At 44.0% G+C, this 26,405-nt stretch overlaps 1 protein-coding gene across 2 annotated transcripts in view; it reads left to right on the top strand.

The window, feature by feature from the left end:
- Positions 1-26,405, top strand: part of odad2 (outer dynein arm docking complex subunit 2) — a 569,164-nt gene that overhangs the window by 226,938 nt on the left and 315,821 nt on the right. The gene's annotated exons all lie outside the window — the stretch shown is intronic.

Raw genomic sequence — 26,405 nt, 5'->3', positions numbered from 1 at the left:
ATGCCACTGGAAACAGCCTTCCAGTCACAAAAACACCCGTCCATAATTACCCTTAGTTTCCTGCCACTGAGCCAATTTTGTATCCAGCTTACTACATTGCCCTGGATCCCATGGGCTTTTATTTTTTCAACCTGTCTGCCATGTGGGACCTTGTCAAAAGCCTTGCTAAAATCCATGTAGGCCACATCAACTGCACTACCCTCATCAATCCTCCTTGTTACTTCGTCAAAAAATTCAATCAAGTTAGCCAGACACGACCTTCCTTTACAAACCCGTGCTGACTATCCTTGATTAATCGTTCTTTTCTATGTGACAGTCTATCCTGTCTCTCAAAATTGATTCTCATAATTTTCCCACTACCGAGGTTAGTCTGACTGGTCTGTAATTATTAATTCTCTCCCTCGCTCCCTTTTTAAATAAAGGTACAACATTAGCAGTACTCCAATCCTCCGGCACCACACATGTATCCAGTGAGGATTGGAAAATGATGGTCGGACCTTCTGAAATTTCGTCCCTGGCTTCTTTTAACTGCCTGGGGTACATTTCATCCGACCTGGTGATTTATCCACTTTCAAGGATACTAATCCCCTTAATACTGCCTCTCTCCCTATGTTTATCACATTCAATACTTCACACTCCTCCTTAACTACAATGTCTGCATCGTCCCCCCCTTTTGTGAAGACAGATGCAAAGTATTCATTAAGAGCCATACCCACATCTTCTGCCTTGACGCATAGGTTACCTTTTTGGTCTTTTATGCATCCTACTCTTTCCTTAGTTATCCTCTTACTCTTAATCTATTGGTACTACATTTTTGGGTCCTTGTTGATTTTACTTGCCAATATTCTTCCATGCCCTGTCTTTGCTTTCCTAATTTCCTTTTTGATTTCACCCCTCGACTTCCTGTACTCTCGGCTTTCTGTAGTATTGAGTTTTCGGTGTCTGACATAAGCTTTCCTTTTCTGCCTTATCATACCCTGTAAGCTCCTTGACATTTAGATTGGGCCGTCCCACCCTTTTTCTTTGTGGCAACCTGTTTACTCTGAACCCCTGAATCTCCCCTTTGAATGCCTCCCACTGCTCTGACACTGATTTACCTTCAAGTAGCTGTTTCCAGTCCACTTTTGCTAAATCATTTCTCACTTAGTAAAATTGGCCTTACCCCAGTTTAGAACTTTTACTCGTGTTCTGTCTCTGTCCTTTTCCATAATTACGTTAAACCTAACTGAATTATGATCACTACCATCAAAATACTCTCCCACTGCCACCCCTTCCACCTGCCCAGCTTCATTACCTGAAATCAAGTCTAGAACTGCGCCATCTCTTGTTGGACTTGCTACATACTGGCCAAAAAGGTTCTCCAGAATGCACCTTAAAAATTTTGTTCCCTCCATTCCTTTCACACTAAAACTATGTTGGGATAGTTAAAATCCCCTACTATTAATGCCCTATTGTTTTTGCACTCTCTTCTTTGGCCTCCTTGTCTCGAGAGACGATGGGTAAGCGCCTGGAGGTGGTCAGTGGTTAGTGAAGCAGCGCCTGGAGTGGCTATAAAGGCCAATTCCAGAGTGACAGACTCTTCCACAGGTGCTGCAGATAAAATTGGTTGTTGGGGTTGTTACATTGTTGGCTCTCCCCTTGCGCTTCTGTCTTTTTTCCTGCCAACTGCTAAGTCTCTTCGACTTGCTACACTTTAGCCCCGCCTTTATGGCTGCCCGCCAGCTCTGGCGATCACTGGCAACTGACTCCCACAACTTGTGATCAATGTCACAGGACTTCATGTCGCATTTGCAGACGTTTTTAAAGCGGAGACATGGACGGCAGGTGGGTCTGATACCAGTGACGAGCTCGCTGTGCAATGTGTCCTTGGGGATCCTGCCATCTTCCATGTGGCTCACATGGCCAAGCCCTCTCAAGCACCGCTGGCTCAGTAGTGTGTATATGCTGGGGATGTTGGCTGCCTCAAGGACCTCTGTGTTGGAGATATGGTGCTGCCACCTGATCACAGAATCACAGAATAATACCGTGCAGAGGAGGCCCTTCGGCCCATCGAGTCTGCACCAATGCATTAAAGACACCTGACCTGTCTACCTAATCCCATTTGCCAGCACTTGGCCCATAACCTTGAATGTTATGACGTGCCAAGTGCTCATCCAGATACTTTTTAAAGGATGTGAGGCAACCCGCCTCTACCACCCACCCAGGCAGTGCATTCCAGACCGTCACCACCCTCTGGGTAAAAAAGTTCTTCCTCAAATCCCCCTTAAACCTCCTGCCCTTCACCTTAAACTTGTGTCCCCTCGTAACTGACCCTTCAACTAAGGGGAACAGCTGCTCCCTATCCACCCTGTCCATGCCCCTCATAATCTTGTACACCTCGATCAGGTCACCCCACAGTCTTCTCTGCTCCAGCGAAAAGAAACCAAGCCTATCCAACCTCTCTTCATAGCTTAAATGTTCCATCCCAGGTGAATCGCCTCTGCATCCCCTCCAGTGCAGTCACATCCTTCCTATAATGTGGTGACCAGAATTGCACACAGTACTCCAGCTGTGGCCTTACCAAAGTTCTATACAACTCCAACATGACCTCCCTACTTTGGTAATCTATGCCTCGATTGATAAAGGCAAGTGTCCCATATGCCTTTTTCACCACCCTATTAAACTGCCCTTCTGCCTTCAGAGATCTACGGACAAACACGCCAAGGTCCCTTTGTTCCTCGGAACTTCCCAGTGTCAGGCCATTCATTGAACACTTCTGTGTCACATTACTCCTTCCAAAGTATATCACCTCACACTTTTCAGGCTTAAATTCCATCTGCCAGTTTTCTGCCCATTTGACCATCCCGTCTATATCTTCCTGTAACCCAAGACACTCCATCTCACTGTTAACCACTCGGCCAATCTTTGTGGAAACAGAGAAGAGTATATACTTTTCCCATCTACTTGGTATAGGGCAAGCTGGGTAGACTTGCGCTGGATAATTTTTTTGGTAGACCTTTTTCATCTGCACTCTAATCCTCTGGGTATTGTACACCATTGTTCACCCTTTTATTGCCTTCCATGCAGTCTGCACCATTCCCCTAAGTGGGAGACATGTCCTGGAGTGCTGAACTGGGCAACTTTATTTTGCTGACTTCCTCCACATTGCAGCTGTGAAGCATGGGGTAGGTAGCTGCCTTTGCTCTATTCTCAGAGGATATTTCCAGATGTTGTCCAATATTTGCCTGCCACAATTTATTCTCCCATTCAACAGCAGCAACACTGGAAATGTTACTCTTGGTTGAGTAATCTACCAACCAGCAGGAGGTCAAAGCAGGCCAGGATCTTGCCATAAATATTAAATTAGGGCCGACCATACATAGAGCCTCAATGAAAATATTCATTTCAGAGTGAGCAAAACGAACTTACACAGTTGGCTTTTGTTCTGCTTTCCAGATGCTATTTTCATTTGCCTATTTTACATATACTGTTTAGCCATTGCATAGATTATTGTATTAACATAGGGTTATTGTGGGTGGATGGAGGAGACAGATTTGACTGTTTACATTTTTATGAGCTATGACATGAAAATACCAGAGTTTTGAGTGACAGAAGAGCATATCAGGAATTCAGGTGCAGAGGTCAACATGCCTCATGTTTTCCTGTACACAATGGGAAATCATGTAGACTATGAATTGGCTATGCTAAACTTTGTGACCAAATGTGTGTTCACATCACCCAGAGATCTCCACTGGGAATGCTAGATTGTAAAGTTTCCCTATTTGAATATGTGCACAGGCTCTATGAAACCTGAAATGTATCTGTATACTGATATGTGAATGATTTTTTTGTATGTGAATGCTGTGCAAACAGCAGACAAAAGTTCGCTCTGAATCCTTTTCAGAGGAAGCATTCTAGACTAAGTTACCTAGCCATGCAGGAATTTTTGATGAAAGGATTCAAACATCTGTAGTTTGTGTGTAAAAAAAAAAACCTGTATGGTGAAATAGCATTATTTCAGTCATTACTAAAATACAAGATACCTATTTAAATAACAAATTAAAAATGCATTTTAGTAGTTGTATTCTGTCATGGGCAAAATGTGAATTAAATAGTTAGAATCCTACAGCAGCTGAAGTCCAGGTCCAGACAATTTCAGAATATTTTCCTAGAATTGGTCTCTAAATTACATCATGACTAATAGACTTATTTTTATGCAATCAGCCCCATTTGAACATATCTCTGACATATGCAAATCACTGATGTATTAAAGATTTTTCCATGTTGCAATTCCTTTATATGAACCTCATTGTAAAGTAAATTTTAGGTATTGGAAAAGGTTTTTTGGCCCAAAATGTCTCTACCTTTTTGGTTGAGCTGAACCCTATCTTCTTGCTTCTCAGCATATCCACAATCCCTATTTCTTCAGAATGTTACAGAAATGTCACCTGAACTCATTTATACTACAGTCTTTGTTTCAGTGGACTTCCCCAGTAATTATTCCACATGCTTATTAATCTCTGTGTGAACTAATTCTTTCCTATAGGTTTTATTTACAGCTATAATTTCCTGTGTTTTAAAATGATGTCACCTAGATTTTAAACCTTTCATCAGTGTGAATGATTGTCTGGAATAGCTATATCAATTCACTTTATAACTTTGAAAGCTTCCGTTAGGTTGTCTTGCTGTCTTTTTATAACAAGAACAAGCCCAACTATAGTCCAGCCTCTTTATAAGGCTCTATCAGGGTCTAAAGCCAAGTGTGCAGTACAACAAGGAGCATAGTATGCAAACATACGAAAAGGATATTTGGGAAAGACAATTAGTCATGTCAAGCCCACTCCATTCAGACTCTGTGCAATCAGAAGCACCATTTACCCACCCCTTAACCACGTAAGATCCTCGGAGATGTAAAATAAGGAACCTGCAGCCAATTTAGGAAAAACGATATTAAATAAAAAATCCTTCTCGAAGGCTTCAGTTTTCTTTTCAAGGACTGCAGTACATTACCTTCCCCATTGACCTCAATCGTCAACAAGAGAGATCTCGGTGATTTGCAACAGTGGCAGGCTGCTCTCACATCCAGGGAATCATTAACTGCACACCTGTTGCCATCAGTGCACCAGAACACCAGCCAGCGACATTTGTCAATAGAAAAGACTATTATTCAGAGAACTGGATCGTGCAAGTTTGTGCAAGGCACCCAAGCAGTTGTTATGACTTATTTATCCTGTGACAGTCTACCATCCCCCCCAATATTAGACTCTCCCAGGAAGGTAGCTGGCTGCTGGGGTACACCAGATGCCCTCTACAGATGTGACTGGCGACACATCTCCAGAACCCCCTGCACCAATGCAATATGGGTACAGTTAAAGACAGGGACCACCAGGATCATAATTGAGCACGAGGATGAAAGCAAGGAAACAACAGAAAAAGGACGGCTACCTCAGTGCCTTGCAGGAAGAAACATGAGGAATCTGATAATTGCTCAACGATTCAGGTGTCCTCATTCCTCTGCTCTAAAAACTTGCACAGAGCCTGTCTGCTTAGCAGTCCTTGTTGTATCCTTCACCACTCCCTTCATCCTGCATTTAAAGAATATTCAATCAACTTCTAAAGTATTCTGATAATGCAGGCTCAGAAGTTGCTATTAAACTACACAGCAGACCAAAGTGCCAAAAGTGATTAACTTAATGGCAAACATAATAGGCTATAATTTGTTGTAGCAGGGGCAACTGCCATTAGTTAGATTTTTCCTTGCACACTAAGATTCTTGCATTTTTTTCATGGTAAGTTGCTGAAAGTGATGGCTGATAACTGAGCAATGAGGGAAACAGGACATCTGGAACATGAGTGAACAAGGCATGCAACTGTGTTCCCCCTTAACCAATAATATTAAAGGATTATGAAATAAACAGCACAAGGCTTGAGTAGGAAGTGTAAATTAGAGTGGTGAATTCAATTTAAAATCAGTTACAGAAAGAGAAATAAAGGGCTGGATTTTGTGCAGGAGGTGGGGGTCCTGGCACCGGGCCAAAAGGTCAAGGGAAACCCCAGCTCTGCATATTTTCAGGCCCCCAGAGCAATCCTGCAGTCTGAGGCTGTGGAGGTTGAAGGAGGTGGAATCCCCGTCCCTTTAAACACTTAATAGAGATGGGGATCCTGCCCTCGAGTTGCTGGCCAATCACGGGGCCGGCAGCTCAATGGTATCAGCAGCGCCACTGGGTGAGGTGGCCACTGCCAGTACTGCAGAGGCCTTGGACCCAGGCCCAGTGTTGAAACCCCGGGCCTGAGGTAGGCGGGGCTGGGTCGCCGGGGATGGTCCAGAAAGCCCCGGCGAGGGGGTGTGGGGGGGAGGTGGGCGTTCAGTCTGGGGGAAGGCGGTCCCAGGGGTTGCAGTGGTTCCGGGGGATCCTCTGTGAACCATGGATTGTCCACAAAGGAGGGACTCCCCCCAAGCCCATAGGGAGGGTGCCTCATTTTCCCAGGCATCCTCACGTGTGCGGAGCCCCCCCCACCCTCCAGTAGTAGCGGGAAGAGGCCGTTAATTGGCTCTCAATAGGCCACTTAAAAGCCTCAATTGACCTCTGGGCAGAAAGGCTGACATCGGCTACCCCGCCCCAAGGAAGATTGGGTCTGGCAAACCCGCCATCAGGCTCTGTGGTGGCCGCTGCGCTCCGATTCTCCACCCCCCCCCCCCCCCCCCCCACCATGATGGAACCCGACGCGGGCTGGGAACAAACTCCAGCCCAAAGAGAGGGAAATAAAGATTGGATTGAGGGAGAAAAAAGAGACAGTGAAGAACAGTTTAAAAGTTTAAAATTTAAATTAGACATTTTAAAAATCTTCAAATCAATTAATACCAGAAGGAATGAGACGGAATATTTAATTTTCAGTGCTGGAGAGGTTGATTGGCAGTAATTAACAGGTATCATGATGTTAAAAATGTACTTTAGCTTCAAATGACAAGACTTAACTTTCTGTGGTGAGTGTAGTGTGTATGTACTGCAAAAATGCAGTAACTTCATGCCATTCAATGCATTTTAGTGGTGAGGCAGACAGTGAGATGTTTTTGCAAAGTTAACGGTGAGGTAATGCAACTCGGACAGCAACTTTTGGATATTCATGCTCAACATTTATATCTATCCCTTGCCTGAAGTTTCTGTACCATTAATGCATAAGAAACAGTGAGCACCATTATCTTCCCCATGATTTTGACAACTAATTCTGACCATTAAATGCCTTCCATTCAATACTCACTCAAGTGATCAATGCACAGTGCTTTCCGTGATGTTATTTCTAGAAGATGCTCCCCTAGTGGCCTCAGAAAAGTGGTGGAAGGCTGCTGTTTTTCATATTGGGACCTTTGAGATGCTCGTGGCCAGTAACTTCTTGGTGCTTGAGCCTGAGGACACGGCTCCAGATGGCTGCACTTCCACTGCTGCCGCTGAAGTCTGATCCAACTGACTTACTGGCACTATGGTTTGTGTTGGTTGAGTGAGTGGGGAAGGAAAAGACATGCTGACATCCTGAGAGAGGGCAACACCTACTGCTCCTATAACGGAACTGCCACTCCCGTGAGGCTGAGATCCATCACCTGCACTGTCTTTAAGGAAAGCCGACTGAAGAAGATGAGTGACTTTGAAAGCTCCTATCTATTTTGTCCATCAATGTGTTTCTTGAAGGCAGAGGCCAAAGTTTGAGTTTCAACCAGTGCTGCAAAGGCTGGTCATAAGAACATAAGAACTAGTTCCAGGAGTAGGCCAACCAGCCCCTTGAGCTGGCTCCGCCATTCACTAAGTTCATAGCTGATCTGATCATGGCTTCAACTCCACTTTCCTGCCAGCTCCCCATAACCCTTGGCTCACTTGTAGATCACAAATCTGTCGAACTCAGCCTTGAATATATTCAATGACCCAGCCTCCACTGCTGTTTAGGTGAGAGAATTCCAAACATTAACGACTGAGAAGAAATTCCTCATTTCCGTCTTACATAGGAGAACCCTTATTCTGAAACTATGCCCCCTAGTTCTAGATTTCCCCCACGAGGGGGAACATTCAGCGTCTGCCTTGTCAAGCCCCCTCAGAATCTCTTGTGTTTCAATAAGATCACCTCTCATTTTTCTAAAGTCCAATGAGTATAGGCCCACCCTGCTCAACCTTTTCTCATAAGACAACCCTTTCATCCCAGGAATAAACCTAGTAAACCTTCTCTGAATTGCCTCCAATACAAGTTTAACCATCCTTAAATAAGAAGACCAAAACTGTATGCAGTATTCCAGGTGTGGTCTCACTAACGCCTTGTACAGTTGTGGCAAGAATTCCCTAATTTTGTACTCTATGCCCCCTTGCAATAAAGGCCAACATTCCATTTGCCTTCCTAATTACTTGCTGTACCTGCATGCTAACATTTTGTGATTCATGTACGTGGACGCCCAGGTCCCTCTGTACTGCAGCATTCTGTGGTCTCACTCCATTTAAATAATATTTTGCTTTTCTACTCCTCCTACCAAAGTGGATAACCTCACATTTTTCCCACATTATACTCCAACTGCCAAATTTTTGCCCACTCACTTAGCCTATCTCTACCTCTTTGTGTACTCTTCACAACTTGCTTTCCCCACCTATCTTTATACCATCAGCAAATTTAGCTACAATACACTCGGTCCCTTCATCCAAGTCATTAATATCGATTGTAAATAGTTGAGGCCCCAGCACTGATCCCTGCAGAACCCCACTATTTACAGTTTGCCAATCTGAAAATGCCCCATTTATCCTGACTTTTTGTTTCCTGCTCGTTAGCCAATCCTCTATCCATGCTAGTATATTACCCCCAACACCATGAGCTCTTATCTTTTGCAGTATCCTTTTATGTGGCACCTTATCTAATAACTTTTAGAAATCCAAATATACTAAATCTACTGGTTCCCCTTTATCCACCCTGCTCGTTGCATCCTCAAAGAACTCTGATCAATTTGTCAAACACTATTTACTTTTCAGAAAAACATGTTGGCGGGATTTTATGTAGGCAACGGGTGTCTCGACCATTGGCAAAAGCACTGGTGAGAGCCCCACATTGCCTTCTCTGGGGTAGGCCCGCCAGATCAAGTGCCAATTAGGCATATAAGTGGATAGCGGCGGGCCTTACCCAGGATCAAGGACTGCGGAAGTGGAAGACCTGCTCTCTGAGAGCTGCTGGCAAATCAGGGGCTGGCAGCTCTTTAACTCAGCAGCGCTACCGCGGAGGTGGTGGCTGCTGCTGGTAGAGCACTTATCCGAGATTTTGGAACCAGGCAGCATGTAAGTCAGGGGTGGGAGGGGTTTTACGGTGTTGGGGTCATGGGGGTGCAGGGGGGGCCGACAGCAAGGGGTGGCTCTCAGCGGACACTACCCCTTCCCGATACTGGGTCCTTTGTTCAGGCACTCAATGCCTTTAAACAAGGGACCGCCCACCCAAACTCCTGGAGCTGGCAAGCAACCTGCACAGGTTTGCTTGGCATGCTCCCCGTCCAGCAACTGGCCCGCCTGCTGCTGGGGCTAATTCCGGGGACAGCAGGATGAGGCCCTTAATTGGGCATTAATTGCCAACTTAAAGGCCTCAATTGGCAGCGGGGTGGGAAGGCCATTCGCAGCCTTCCTGTCCTGAACTTAATTTGGGTGGAGGCAGAAAGTTGGCTAGGCTGCCCCCACCACCATCCCACACGATTATATGCTCTCTCTGCCTCCAAACCTGATGCAGGGGACAGCATAAAATTCTGCTGTTTGTCTTTGCTTGATTGTATTATGATTTCTACATTTCTACACCTTAATGATGAGTTTCAGCATTTTCCCAATGACAGATGTTAGGCTAATTGGCCTATTGTTTCCTACTTTCTGTCTCCATCCTTTCTTTAATAGGATCTTTACATTTGCAGTTTTCCGATCTGCTAGGACCTTTTCAGAAACTCGGGAATTTTGGAAAATTACAACCAATGCATCCACTATCTCTGCAGCCACTTCTTTTAAGACCTTAGGAAGTAGGCCATCAGCTCCAGGGGACTTGTCAGCCTTTAGTCCCATTCGTTTTCCTAGTACGTTTTCTCTAGTGCTAGTGATTGTTTTAAGTTCCTCCCTTCCTTCTGTCCCCTGATTTTCTACTAATATTGGGATATCTTAATGCCTTCTACTATGAATACAGATACAAAATATTTGTTCAAAGTATCTGCCATTTTCTTGTATCGCATTATTAATTCCTCACTCTCATCCCCTGAAGGACCAACGTTTACTTTAGCTTCCCTCTTCCTCTTTACGTAATTGTAGATGCTCTTACCATCTGTTTTTATATTTCTTGCTAGTTTACTCGTATTCTAATTTCTCCCTTTTTTCCATCATTCTTTGCTGGTTTCTAAAAGTTTCCCAATCTTCTGACCTACCACTAACCTTTGCAGAATTGTATCCCTTTTCTTTCAATTTGATACCATCCTTAACTTCCTTACTTAGCCACAGATGGTTCATCCTTCTCATAGAGTTTACCCAGAATCACAGAATTGTTACAGCACAGAAGGAGGCCATTTGGCCCATCATGTCAATGCTGGCTGTCTGAAAGAGCAATGGAATATAAACTTGTTGAGAGTTATGAAATATCTCCTTAAATGTCTGCCACTGTTTATCTATAGTCTTTTACCTTTTAAATTATTTTCCCACTTTAGCCGACTTTGACTTCATATCTTTGTAATTGCCGTTATTTAAGTTTAAGACACTAGTTTCAGACCCAAGTTTCTCACCCTTAAACTGAATGTGAAATGTTATATCTTATGATCACTCTTCCCAATAGGATCCCTTACCATGAGATAATTAATTAATCCTGTCTTATTACACATTACCAAGTCTAAAATAGCCTGTTCTCTGGTTGATTACACAATGTATTGTTCAAAGAAACTGTCCCGAATACACTCTATGAACTCAAGGCTACCTTTGCCAATTTGATTTGTCCAATCAATATGAAGAATAAAATCACCTGCGATTATTATAGTACCTTCCTTACAAGCTCCATTATTTCTTGATTTATACTGTGTCCTACAGTGTAGCTACTGTTTGAGGGAGTAGTTTACAGACCCCCTGTGACGTCTTTCTTTGATATTTATTATCTCTACCCAAACTGGGGAGACGGTGGTGTAGTGATAATGTCACTGAACTGGTAATCCAGAGGCCCAGGCTAATGCCCTCGCGACATGGCTTCAAATCCGACCGTGGCAGCTGGTGGAATTTAAATTCAATTAATTAAATAATTAAAAGGAGGGAAAAACTGGAATTGAAAGCTAGTCTCAGTAATGGTGTCATAAAAATATCATCGATTGTTATAACAACCCATCTGTTTCCCTAATATCCTTCAGGAAAGGAAATCTGCCATCCTTACCAGGTCTGGCCTATATGTGACTCCAGACCCACAGCAATGTGGTTGACTCTTAATAGCCCTCTGAAATGGCCTAGCAAGCCACTTAGTTGTGAAGGACAATTAGGGATGGCAACAAATGCTAGCCTTGCCAGCAACGCCCAAATCCTATGAAAGAATAAAAAAGCACTGATTCCACATCTTGCTCTTCTGAGTCAAGTTCATTTTTCATTACTGTACTGATCTTATCCTTTATTCTTATAGCTACCCCTCCTCCTTTTCCTTACTTCTTATCCTTTTGAAATGTCAAAGACCCAGCCTTGGTCACCTTACAACCAAGTCTCTGTAAAGGCTATTATATCATACCCATTTATTTATATTTGTGCTATCAATTCATCCATCGTGTTGTGAATGCTGCATGCATTCAGATAAAGAGCCTTTATTTCTGTCGTTTTAGCATTTTTCCCTACTCTGACCCCTATTTGCTGGTGCACTCTTATGTTTGTGTGCTCTGTGCCTTCCTGTCACACTCTGGTTATCATTACCCATATTGCTACCCTGCACTGTTGCCTTGTCCTTTCTCTTAAACTTTCTAAATTTTCCCTCACCTGAACCCTCCTCCCACTATTTAGTTTAAAGCTCTCTCTACAGCCCTGGTTATTCGATTTACCAGGACACTGGTCCCAGCGCTGTTCTAGTGAAACCTGTCCCAATGGAACAGCTCCCTCTTTCCGCAGTACTGGTGCCAGCCCCCATGAATAGAAATCCATTTTGCCTACACCAAACTTTGAGCCCTGCATTCAACTCTCTGATCATATTTATTTAGATTTAGATTTAGATTTAGAGATACAGCACTGAAACAGGCCCTTCGGCCCACCGAGTTTGTGCCGACCATTAACCACCCATTTATACTAATCTTACACTAATCCCATATTCCTACCACATCCTCACCTGTCCCTATATTCCCCTACCACCTACCTATACTAGGGGCAATTTATAATGGCCAATTTACCTATTAACCTGCAAGTCTTTTGGCTGTGGGAGGAAACCCACGCAGACACAGGGAGAACTTGCAAACTCCACACAGTACCCAGAATTGAACCCGGGTCGCTGGAACTGTGAGGCTGCGGTGCTAACCACTGCGCCACTGTGCCGCCCATTATCTTATGCCAATTTGCTCGTGGCTCAGGTAGTAATCCAGAGTTTATTTCCTTTGCAGTTCTCCTTTTTAATTTAGCCCCTAGCTGCTCTTACTCCCTTAGCAGAACCTCAGTCTTCATCATACCTATGTCGTTGGTACATACATAGACCGCAACAACCAGATCCTTCCCCTCCCACTCCAAGTTCTTCTCCAATCACAAGAAGATGTCCTTAACTCTGACACCATACAGGCAACACAGCTTTCAGGATTCAAACTGTTAGCTGCAGAGAACAGTAACTATCCCCCCAACTATACTGTTCCCAACTACTACGACATTCCTTTTTACTTCCCAACTTGAATGGCCCCCTGCACCATGGTGCTGTGTTCAGTTTGCTCTTCCTCCCTACAGTCCATGCTCTCGTCCACACAGGCTGCAAGCCTGTGACTCCAGACTCCAGACCCACAGCAATGTGGTTGACTCTTAATAGCCCTCTGAAATGGCCTAGCAAGCCACTTAGTTGTGAAGGACAATTAGGGATGGCAACAAATGCCTGTTGGACAAGTGCAACACTAGTGGTCACGCTAACTCACTTTGTGATTCCCTGGCTAAAGCATCCATAGAGGTGACCGTACTTTCCAGGATTGACTACAGAGTGCTCATATGATGCAAAATGATACCAAATAGGCTTGAAGTAAATTTCTCCATATGTTCAGCCATAGTGCTGGTAGGTTTTCCAATATGTTGCTCAACTACTGTGTGAGGCCAGAAGTTTTCTTTTTGTGGTTGGGCTCTGACGTCCTCATTTCTGTCTTGTACAGTAGAACTGAGAGAAGACCTTGCGCAATGGCTACCTATGTCCTGGGCTGTCCCTACAACCAGTACCTGTTGCTGCTCACTCATGTTGCATGTTTTACCACAGGCAGACACCTCTGCTTCACCATCTAACACATGCAGAGTGCCAGCTTCTGAGCTGTTGCTTGGGAGAGCAGGATCATGTGGCAGTGCATCCTCAGGAGAATTGTCATCCTCTGAGGTGTGCTCTATGGCAGGGTCCAGGTGCTGGGAGGAAAGAGAAAAGGGACAGGTGTTAGGATGGCATTAAGTGGATCATATTAGCAGGTGTAAAAGCAAAATACTGTGGATGCTGGAAATCTGAAATAAAAACAAATGCTGGAAATACTCAGCAGGTCTGGCAGCATCTGTGGAGAGAGAAGCAGAGTTAACGTTTCAGGTCAGTGACCCTTCTTCAGAACTGTTCTGAAAAGTTCTGAAGAAGGGTCACTAACCTGAAACATTAATTCTGCTTCTCTCTCCACAAATGCTGCCAGACCTGCTGAGTATTTCCAGCATTTCTTGTTTTTATTTTGATATTAGCAGGTGACAGTCTTGAGAATGCTGCCTGTAGTTGTGAAGCTGTTGCATACTTGCTGAGTTAATTGAAGGGTTACAAGTAATATGCAGATATGCTGTGCAGGTAAGCCATAAGCCTTGCCATCCTTGGTGCTCATAATTCTGCCTGGGCCACTGATTCCCAGGGCTTCTTGCTCTGCTTGGGTGATAGGTATAATGTTGGGTACTCCTCCCTGAGTCTGTCTTGATCCTGTCCCTGACATTTTGTGCTGTCTTCTGCAGATAAAGAGGGTGAGAGCTAGTGAGTGGCTTTTAAAAAGGTGAGTGGAATTGTGTAGGGATTGTGCATAAAGTGCTTGTGCTGAGAGGTAATGAAGAAACAAGGTGAATTGAGGATGGGGAAGTGATGAATGTAAAGCCAAGTGTGTGTAATATAAAGTCAGGAAGGAGCATTGGGAGGAATTGGTGATGTGCAGTTGTTCAGATGTGGGAAGAGAATGCTGTAAAGAGAGCAAAGAAAGAGACTGCTGAATAATACTTGCAATACGTTCCAGTGATTGTACTCTGAAGGGAGTGATGGAGGGGAGGAAATTCTTGAGAGTACTGGAGAGGAGATGAAAGTCATGTTGTTGGGTGTTGTTGAAATAACTGGAGAGATGAAAAGCTTCACTTACTGTTGCAGCTCTTTTGAGGCCACTGAACCTCTTTTCTGCATTGAAGTCAGGTCCTGAGGATGATGCTCGTGGCACTGACCTTGTCAACTATTTCTGTCCAGGCCTACTTAATAATGGCCTTGTGGATGCTCCTGCAGCTACTGGGAGCAGCAGCACCCTCCTTATCTAATGTCCTCCCACAGGATGTCCAAGGATGAAGCACAAAACCAGGGGAAGCCCTAGAACTTGTCTCTGCTGCCACAAAAATCTCTCCACAGTTCTTCAGGCATAAATTAGAGCAAGGAAGGAATGCAACCTCACTTTAAGAAGTGTATCCAGGCTTTAATTAGGCCTCAGGAAGTCTACTGGAAATTATGCCTGTCATGTAGGTGGATTGCCCATTTGCTAATGCATGCAGGAGGGCAGCTCATCAATCAGATGGAATTTAGGCCCAGGTCTTTCACTTGTGATGTCATGGGAGCTTCCTGCACACCCAGTTTGTGTCCTGTTAAAATCGGAGCTTTGGGATGGGTTCCCCACCAACTCCTCTGAATGGCTGTTGCTTTCATTCTGCCTACCTCCTACCGGGTTCTTGTTGGAAAATCAAAATCAGCTGGTCTTTTGTTGTTTTCTATTGAGCATTCACTTTGCAAATAGTCGTTTGGTTGTACAGAACTTGAGTATTGCTGAAAATAGAGACATTTTGTCAAAGCTTTTCATCTTGCACTCATCAGGACAATTTGCAAGAATATCAATGTAAGGGAAGCAACAAATTTATACTGTATGAGAAGAGAGTACTGATTGATTGGCAAGTGGACTCTGGTTGGTAGAGGCGTTGCCATGGAGAATGTACCAGTTTATGGTGACTGACAGTTAAATGCCAAGCTTCACATTCACTTTGCATTTAAAAATTATGTGAAATATGAATGGGATGTGCTGTCGTGGTGATATCAGGAATAAACTGGAATTATTACAATGCACCAGAGTAACGAGAAAAAGCTGACAGGGAATTGTTGAAGCAAAGTAAGGAGTATGTAGGATTTGGAGGTACTAATAGCTAATTTGAATTCTGCTAAATTAAAGCAGAATGAGGCCTAAGTAGTTTCCATGTTTATTATTCTCTGTCCTTTCATCCTCCATTACTGTCAGCAAGTGCGCAGTTTGTTCTGCAGTGGGAAAAGAGGGGAGAGCGTGGAGACAGAAAAAGCTCTGTCTCTCTTTTCTGTAGCAGCTGCACAGCATTTCTTCTGAATAACTGAGCATGTGAATAGCTCCAAGAGTATCAATTTTGAAATATTTTTGGGATGTACTAAAAAAAAATCGTAGTTCTTTCAGGTCATATAGTGGAAGTGGTATGTGGAGATATTTTCAATTAATTCTCACTTAGGCCATAAAAATTTAAATGAAAGCAGGTAATTTTCATACAGAATCACAGTATTGCTACAATGCAGAAGGAGGCCATTCAGCCCATCATGTCCACACCGGCTCTCTGAAAGAGCAATTCACTCAGTTCCATTCCCCCTCCTCCCCGTAACCCTGCACATTCTTCCTTTCCATATATTTCTGTGCAAACCTTTATTGTATGGTGTCTGAATAGCATTTTTGTTATGAGATTGGCAGAGCTGGAACAATCTGACCTGGAAAATTTGTGAACCTTCTGACACGCTCCTGCCTTAAGTCAAGTGGAAAGGCAGCAGAAGACCCAGGAGTTAGGCTGGGATCTCCACTGCCAGTATCCAGGAGGACATTGTATAGGGCAAAACCTCCATCCACATCAAACATGGCATGACTGGGGCAGGAGGAGGGTTGGGGAGTTAGGCGGGGACAGAGTTTCGATGGCCCTGGATCAGGAATCTCGGGTGATTGGTATGCTGGGTGAAAGGAAGTATATCCCCCTCCCAGCTGGCAGAAATGAGCCCCGAGTTCCAGGTGTGGAATTTGGCCTGAACCCCTGAAACCTTGCTCAATCTTTTTATTTCTTCAGGCCCCTTAAGTTAGCCAATGGATGCTGTTCTTTGCATTTTCTGGGCTGATTATTTTCTACAGCAGTATGTTTCCAGTCCAACAGGAAAGGAGGCACTGCTGGACCCGGTTCTTAGGAATGAGGTGGGCCAAGTGGATCAAGTGTCAGTAGGAGAACATTTAGGGTACAGTGATCATTCTATCATAAGGTTTATGTTAGCTATGGAAAAGGCCAAGGAACAATCCAGACTAAGAATGATGAACTGGGAGAAAGCCAACTTCAATGGGGTAAGAATGGATCCGACCCAGATAGATTGGAATCAAAGGTTGGCTGGCAGAACCGTAACTGAACAATGGGCTGCCTTTAAAGAAGAGATAGTTCAGGCACAGTCAAGGTATATTCCCATGAAGGGGGAAGGTAGGACAAACAAATCCAGAGCTCCCTGGATGACAAACCAGATAGAGATTAAAATGAACAAGAAAAAGTGTGCTTACGACAGATGTCAGGTGGATAACATTAATGAGAACCAGGCGGACAATAGAAGGTTCAGAGGGGAAGTGAAAAAGCAAATAAGAGAAGCAAAGAGAGAGTATGAAAAGAGACTGGCAGCTAACGTAAAAGGGAATCCAAAAGTCTTCTATGGGTCTTCTTATCTCGAGAGACAATGGGTAAGCGCCTGGAGGTGGTCAGTGGTGTGTGGAGCAGTGCCTGGAGTGGCTATAAAGGCTAATTCTAGAGTGACAGGCTCTTCCACAGGTGTTGCAGATAAAATTTGTTTGTCGGGGCTGTTACACAGTTGGCTCTCCCCTTGCGCCTCTGTCTTTTTTCCTGCCAACTGCTAAGTCTCTTCGACTTGCCACACTTTAGCCCCGCCTTTATGGCTGCCCGCCAGCTCTGGCGAACGCTGGCAACTGACTCCCACGACTTGTGATCAATGTCACAGGACTTCATGTTGCGTTTGCAGACGTCTTTAAAGCGGAGACATGGACGGCCGGTGGGTCTGATACCAGTGGCGAGCTCGCTGTACAATGTGTCTTTGGGGATCCTGCCATCTTCCATGCGGTTCACATGGCCAAGCCATCTCAAGCGCCGCTGACTCAGTAGTGTGTATAAGCTGGGGATGTTGGCCGCCTAACATAAGCTGGGGATGTTGGAGATACGGTCCTGCCACCTGATGCCAAGTATTCTCCGGAGGCAGCGAAGATGGAATGAATTGAGACTTCGCTCTTGGCTGACATATGTTGTCCAGGCCTCGCTGCCATAGAGCAAGGTACTGAGGACACAGGCTTGATACACTCGGACTTTTGTGTTCCGTGTCAGTGCGCCATTTTCCCACACTCTCTTGGCCAGTCTGGACATAGTAGTGGAAGCCTTTCCCATGCGCTTGTTGATTTCTGCATCTAGAGACAGGTTACTGGTGATAGTTGAGCCTAGGTAGGTGAACTCTTGAACCACTTCCAGAGCGTGGTCGCCAATATTGATGGATGGAGCATTTCTGACGTCCTGCCCCATGATGTTCATTTTCTTGAGGCTGATGGTTAGGCCAAATTCATTGCAGGCAGCCGCAAACCTGTCGATGAGACTCTGCAGGCACTCTTCAGTGTGAGATGTTAACGCACCATTGTCAGCAAAGAGGAGTTCCCTGATGAGGACTTTCCGTACTTTGGACTTCGCTCTTAGATGGGCAAGGTTGAACAACCTGCCCCCTGATCTTGTGTGGAGGAAAATTCCTTCTTCAGAAGACTTGAACGCATGTGAAAGCAGCAGGGAGAAGAAAATCCCAAAAAGTGTGGGTGCGAGAACACAGCCCTGTTTCACGCCACTCAGGATAGGAAAGGGGTCTGATGAAGAGCCACCATGTTGAATTGTGCCTTTCATATTGTCTTGGAATAAGGTGATGATACTTTGTAGCTTTGGTGGACATCCAATCTTTTCTAGTAGTCTGAAGAGAACACGTCTGCTGACGAGGTCAAAGGCTTTGGTGAGATCAATGAAAGCAATGTAGAGGGGCATCTGTTGTTCGCGGCATTTCTCCTGTATCTGACGAAGGGAGAACAGCATGTCAACGGTCGATCTCTCTGCACGAAAGCCACACTGTACCTATGGGTATATTAATAGTAAAAGGAGGAATGGGGCTGATTAGGGACCAAAAAGGTGATTTACACATGGAGGCAGGCGGCAGGGGTGAAGTATTAAATTAATACTTTGCATTTGTCTTTACCAAGGAAGAAGATGCTACGCAGGTCATGGTGAAAGAGGAGATGATTCAGACACTTGAAAGTTTTAAAATTGATAAGGAGGAGATATTGGATAGGCTAGCTGTACTAAAAGTTGATAAGGCACCTGGACTGGCTGAGATGCATCCAAGGATACAGAGGGAAGTGAAAGTGGAAATTGCGGAGGCACTGGCCATAATTTTCCAGTCTTCCTTAGATTCAGGGGTGGTGCCAGAGGACTGGAGAATTGCAAATGTTAAATCCTTGTTCAAAAATGGGTGTAAAGATAAGGCCAGCAACTTTAGGCCAGTTAGTTTAAACTCGGTGGTGGGGAAGCTTTTGGAAACGATAATTTGGGACAAAATTAATAGTCACTTGGGCAAATGCGGGTTAATTAGGGAAAGCCAGCACGGATTTGTGAAGGGTAAATCGTGCTTAACTAACTTGCAGGATTTTTTGATGAGGTAAGAGAGAAAGTTAATCAAGGCAATGCTTTTGATGTGGTGTACATGGGCTTCCAAAAGATTTTTGATAAAGTGCCACACAACAGACTTGTGAGCAACATTCTAGCTCATGGAATAAAAGGGGCAGCAGTAATGTGAATACAAAATTGACTGAGTGACAGGAAACAGAGTAGTGGTCATGGATGTTTTTCGTACTGGAGGAAGGTCTGTAGTGGAGTGCTCCAAGGGTCAGTGTTAGGACCATTGCTGTTCCCGATATATTTTATTGACCAGACCTTGGTGTACATGACACAATTTCAAAAATTGCAGATGATACAAAACTTGGAAACATTGTGAACTGTGCGGAGGATAGTTGGTGGAATGGGCAGATCAGTGGCAGATGAAATTTAATGCAGAGAAGTGGGAAGTGATTCATTTTGGTAGGAAGAACAAGGGAGACAATATAAAATATAGGGTACAATTCTAAAGGCAGTTCAGGAGCAGAGGGACCCAGGTGTATATGTGCATAAATTATTGAAAGTGCGGGACAGGTTGAGAAAGTGGTTAATAAAGCATACAGCAACCTAGACTTCATTAATTGGGGCATGGAGTACAAAAGCGAGGAAGTTATGTTAAATTTGTAGAAAACACTGGTTCGACCTCAAATGGAGTATTGTGTCCAGTTCTGGGTGCCACACTTTAGAAAAGATGTGAAGGCATTGGAGAGAGTGCAGTAAAGTTCATGAGAATGGTTCTAGGGATGAGGAAGTTCAGTTACATGGATAGACTGGAGAAGTTGGGACTGTTTTCTTTGGAGGAGAAGGTTGAGAGGAGATTTGATAGAGGTATTCAAAATCCTGAGAGGTCTGGACAGAGTAGATAAGGAAAAACTGTTCCCATTGGTGGAGGGAATCGATAACAAGAAGGCTTTCTAGCCGACGTGACTTTTAAAACCCATCTCTTATCCCGTCTCGTTGGACTCAGGTGCGATGTGAAAGTGACACCTCTGAACTGGGAGCCTCAGTCAGATCTGATCTGTACTTTGGCTTCACAAGTCAAACCAGCTGGCACAGATCGAGTAATTGAACAAAGGGCAGCAGGCACAGTTTTTGTGGTACAAAAACAGAAAATTCTGGAAATACTCAGCAAGTCGGGCAGCATCTGTGGAGAGAAAAATAGAGTTAACGTTTCAGCTCATGACCTTTCACCAGAACTTTCCACCAGTGGGAACAATTTTTCATTCATACCTTTACTGGCTGCTTTTCTCAGCACGATTGCCACTCACCATATTATTGCTGCTGCTCCCGGCTCTGCAGGAAATATTGGTTCCCAGGCTCACCTGATCTCCCAGTGTCATAGAGTTATACAGCACAGAAACAGGTTATTCGGCCCATCGTGACAGTGCTGGCCATCAAGCACCTATCTATTCTAATCCCATTTTCCAGCACTTGGCCCATAGCCTTGTATACTATAGCATTTCAAGTGCTCATCTAAATATTTCTTAAATGTTGTGAGGGTTCCTGCCTCTAAAACCTCTTCAGGCAGTGCGTTCCAGATTCCAACCACCATCTGAGTGAAAATTTTTTTCCTCAAATCCCCTCTAAACCTCCAGCCCCTGACCTTAAATCTATGTCCCCTTGTCCTTGATCCCTCCACTAAGGGAAAAAGTTTCTTCCTATCTATCCTATCAATGCCCCTCATAATTTTGTATACCTCAATCAGGTCCCCCCTCAGCCTTCTCTGCTCTAAGGAAAACAACCCTAGCCTTTTCAGTCTCTCTTCATAGCTGAAATGCTCCAACACAGGCAACATCCTGGTGAATCTCCTCTGCACCCTCTCCAGTGTAATCACATCCTTCCTAGTGTGGTGCCTAGAACTGTACACAGTACTCCAGCTGTGGCCTAATTAGCGTTTTATACAGCTCCATCATAACCTCCCTGCTTTTATATTCTGTGCCTCGGCTGATAAAAGCAAGTATCTCATATGCCTTCCTAACCACCGTATCTACCTGTGCTGCTGCCTTCAGTGATCTATGGACAAGTACACCCAGGTCCCTCTGACCTTCTGTACTTCCTAGGGTCCTACCATCCATTGTATATTCCTTTACCTTGTTAGTCCTCCCAAAATGCATCACCTCACACTTCTCAGGATTAAATTCCATTTGCCACAGCTCCGCCCATCTTACCAGCCCATCTATATTGTCCTGTAATCTAAGGCTTTCCTCCTCACTATTTACGACACCACCAGTTTTCGTGTCATCTGCGAACTGACTTATCATACCTCCTATATTCACGTCTAAATCATTAATGTACACTACAAACAGCAAGGGTCCCAACACCGATCCCTGTGGTACACCACTGGTCACAGGCTTCCACTCGCAAAAACAACCCTCTGCCTCCTGCCAATAAGCCAATTTTGGATCCAAATTGCCAAATTGCCCTGGATCCCATGGGCTCTTACCTTCTTAACCAATCTCCCATGTGGGACCTTATCAAAAGCCTTACTGAAGTCCATGTAGACTACATCAAATGCTTTACCCTCATCTACACGTTTAGTCACCTCCTCGAAAAATTCAATCAAGTTAGTTAGACACGATCTCCCCCTGACAAAGCCATGCTGACTATCCCTGATTAATCTCTGCCTCTCCCTGGAGATTAATCCTGTCCCTCAGAATTTTTTCCAATAGTTTCCCAACCACTGATGTTAGACTCACTAAACTGTAATTACCTGGTTTATCACTGCTACCCATCTTGAATAATGGTACCACATTCGCTGTCCTCCAATCCTCTGGTACCTCTCCTGTGGCCAGAGAGGATTTGAAAATTTGTGTCAGAACCCCTGCAATCTCCTCCCTTGCCTCACATAGCCTGGGATACATCTCATCTGAGCCTGGGGATTTATCCACTTTTAAGCCCGCTAAAACAGCTAATACTTCCTCCCTTTCAATGCTAATTTGTTCAAGTATAACGCATTCCCCTCCCTGATCTCTACACCTACATTGTCCTTCTCCATAGTGAATGCAGATGAAAAGTAATCATTTAAACCTCACATATGTCCTCCGGCTCCACACACAGATTGCCACTTTGGTCCCTAATGGGCCCTACTCTTTAGCTGGTTATCCTCTTGCCCTTAATATACTTATAAAACGCCTTGGGATTTTCCTTTATCTTGCCCGCCAGTGTCTTTTTCATGTCCCTTCTTCGCTCTCCTAATTACTTTTTTAAGTACTCCCCCACACTTTCTATACTCCTCTAGTGCCTCCGCTGTTTTCAGCGCTTTGAATCTGCCATAAACCTCCTTTTTCTCTTTATCCAATCCTCTACATCCCTTGACATCCAGGGTTCCCTGGACTTGTCAGTCCTACTCTTCACCTTTACGGGAACATGTTGGCCCTGAATTCTCACTATTTCCATTTTGAATGACTCCCGCTGGTCTGCTGTAGACTTTCCTACAAGTAGCTGCTCCCAGTCCACTTTAGCCAGATCCTGTTTTATCATATTGAAATCGGCCTTCTCCTAATTCAGTACCTTTATTTCCGGTCCATCTTTGTCCTTTTCCATAACTACCTTACATCTTACAGAGTTATGGTCACTATCCCCGAAATGCTCCCCCACTGACACTTCTACCACTTCTTCCGGCTTCATTCCCTCGGATTGGGTACAGTACAACCCCTTCTCTTGTAGGACTTTCTACGTGCTGGCTCAAAAAGCTCTCCTCTATGCACTTAAAGAATTCCGCCCCCTTTAAGCCTTTTGCACTAAGACTATCTCAGTTGATATTGGGGAAGTTGAAATCCCCTATTATTTTTACACCTGTCTGAGATTTGCCTACATATCTGCTCCTCTATCTCTCCCTGACTGTTTGGAGGCCTGTAGTACACTCCCAGCCAAGTGATTGCCCCCTTTTTGTTTTTAAGTTCTACCCATATGACCTCATTTGAGGAACCTTCTAAGATATCATCCCTCCTTACTGCAGTAATTGACTCCTTGATCAACAGCGCAATGCAACCTTTTCTTTTACACCGTCCCCTGTCACGCCTGAAGATTCTATACCCTGGAATATTGAGCTGTCAGTTCTGCCCTTCCCTCAACCATGTCTCTGTTCTAGCAATAATATCATATTCCCATGTGTTAATCAATGCCCTCTATTCATCTGCCTTACTAGTAAGACTCCTTGCGTTAAAATAGATGCAATCCAGCCTTGCATTGTTCGCTTGTGCCTTAACAGGTCTTTATTTGCTCTTCCTTCCATACTAACTCAGTTTCTCTTCTATATTTGACTGTGCATCAGCCCTTACATTACCGCCACTCTGTACCCCATTCCCCTGCCAAATTATTTTGTAAACACCCCCCACAACAGCACTAGCAAACCTCCCAGCAAGGATGTTGATTCGGTTCCTGTTCAGGTGCAACCCGTCCAACTTGTACAGGTCCCATCTTTGCCAGAAACAGACCCACTCATCCAGGAAACTAAAGTCCTCCCTCCTGCACCATCTCTTCAGCCATGCATTCATCTGCTGTATCCTGCTATTCCTATATTCACTAGGACGTGGCACCGGTAGTAATCCAGAGATTACAACCTTTGAGGTACTACTTTTTAATCTGCTACCAAACTCCCTAAATTCTTGTTGCAGGACCTCATCCCTCTTTCTACCTATGTTGTTGGTACTAATATGAACAACAACCCCAGACTGTTCACCCTCCCCTTCAGAATGTCCTGCAGCCGCTCCATGACATCCTTGACCCTAGCATCAGGGAGGCAACATACCATCCTGAAGTCACGTTTGTGGCCACAGAAACACCTATCTGTACCCCTTATGATAGAATCCCCTATCACTATAGCACTACCACTCTTCTTCCTCCCCTCCTGTGCAGCTGAGCCATCCATGGTGCCATGAACTTGGTTCTTGCTACTTTCCCCTGAGTTATCTCCCCCAACAATATCCAAAGTGGTATATCTGTTAGAGAGAGGGATGGCCACAGGGGACTCCTGCACTACCTGCCTTCCTCTACTCTGCCTGGTGGTCACCCATTCCCTTCCTGCCTTTGCAGCATTTGCCTGCAGTGTGACCACCTCGCTAAACGTGCTATCCATGACTATCTCAGCATTGCGGATGCTCCGCAGTGAATCCACCCACAGCTCCAGCTCCGTAATGCGGGTAGCCGGTAGCTGCAGATGGATACACTGCTTAGATAAGACTTTTGCAATGTGCCAGGTTTTCTATTAGAAAAGTGGAGATGTGTAAGTGTTGAGATGTCTCTACAACTGACACCAAAGTTGCAGGGTTGTATAAATTTAACTTGCTTCAGCAGACAGGGGCCAAACTCCCCTTGCCTCACCAAAGATACCAGAAATTCAGGGCTGAAAACCCTTGGACTGGGGCAAACAAAGTGTCAAGACCCTCCCTAACTACCCAAATAAACTTTTAACTGACCCCCATGCCCTTTCAAAAGAAGCAGCTTTAAATTATTTTTTAATTATATTATTCGGGATTCCAGGCCACAATAACTACTTAATTTTGTTTTCATAAAATGCAAGCTTGAAAAATGGGTTAAGTCTCATCTGTATGACATGTGGCTGTCTCATTTTAAACTGTGTTAACTGATTGCTATACTTCAAATTATCTAAAAATCTTTTTAATGTGGAGAAATGCAGATAGACCCTTTACTTGAAAAATGGTATGTATTATGGTTAAATCTGCACTTAATTTTAGACCATAAAATGTGATTGTTCTTGTGCCAGAGGATTTATTTTTAGCTAAGGTATCATATTACTAAAGGTCCTAATAATCTTATATGTTTTGCTTTATTTTCATGTAGACTGAAAGTTGAATGCTTTTGAAAGAGTATGCTATTAGACTGCATAAATAAGATCACTAAAGGGAACAAATATTTGTTATGGCCAAAGTTGAACATAATTAGTCCATCGAACTTCTGCTGTTGAACACGCAAATCAAATTTTGTGTGGTTTCTTTTAAATTTATCATATATTGATCTTTGTATGTGATTTTTAAAATTAAATTGGCAGAAAATAGATTTTTCATTTAATTTATGACCTTAACTACTAAAACCTAAACTGAATACTTTGATCTTTATAATCTCCCATAGTGCAAAGAAAACAAAAGTATTGATTCAATTATATACTAAGAATGGTCACATCTGGGTTTGGATTCCGCTACAGGAAGAAAAAAGAATTGCTTCTGAGTTGGAATGCTTCAGTTCATCATATTAATATAATTGATAATATTATGACCTGTGAACCACCTGCTTTGAACCCTTGAGGGTATAGATCTACCTAAGCTGCAAGTGAAAGCTAGTAAAAATTCAATTCTACACAGTACCTGCTTGACATATAGCACCTCTGTATTTTAGTTTATTTCATTTAAAGTCTATTTTTGCTTTTAGACATTTCTGATTAGTGATGTCAAAACAAATTGATTATGCTATAATCAGTCCATGCTAACACGTGGTTAGTTCATATTATTTTGCATATCAGGAAAAGATGTGGAGAATTGTGAAACTATGGTATTGCAGATTAGTTGCATTAGAATGAATGCGTCAAAAGCAGTTTTAATGTGCAAAAGATTGTATTAATTGGTTATTGTGCCTATTAATTTGCTTGTAAGAAAGGCAGAGAAATTGGTTGACATTGCAGTGCTAAAGTATTCAATATGGTGTTTGAACACATTTCCTGCTGAAAGTACACCACCTGCCATATTGGTAAAGGCAGAAGTAAATGGTGTTCAAGGCCTAAGCCTGAAACGGGCATTTGGCTCTTTTAATAAGTAAGTAACATGCCCAACACCTGATTGGCCTGATTGCGTGATCGACAAGCGGCTGACTGACTGCTGGAGGCTGCCACCAAAAAGGAGCATTTGTTTAAAAAAAAGGCGTATCTTAATATGGTGCAGGACAGGAGCAGCAAGAGCACTAATCTAGACTCTACTGTAGTGCCAAAGACTGTTGTCGACTCTTGCTCGGCCCCTTCCCAATCGCTCCACTTACTCTCAATTGCTTCCCTGTCCCGATCGCTTCTCTTGATAGCTTCTTCCTGTCAATCACTTCTCCCCCTCTCTTGGTTGCCACTTCCTGCTTGGTCATTTCTCCACCCCCCAAGCACCACCCTCTACCCAATCCAACAGGATTACCCGAGGGCTGTTGCTAGTGACAGTGGTCCAAAATTCCATGCCAATTCGCCAATAAGTTGCCTGGGGATAAAAACAAGAAATGCTGGAACCACTCAACAGGTCTGGCAGCATCTGTGGAAAGAGAAGCAGAGTTAACGTTTCG

This window comes from Heterodontus francisci, chromosome 2 (assembly GCF_036365525.1).
Source record: "Heterodontus francisci isolate sHetFra1 chromosome 2, sHetFra1.hap1, whole genome shotgun sequence".
Taxonomy (NCBI): Eukaryota; Metazoa; Chordata; class Chondrichthyes; order Heterodontiformes; family Heterodontidae; genus Heterodontus; species Heterodontus francisci.
This window is presented reverse-complemented; position numbering and strand designations above follow the sequence as displayed.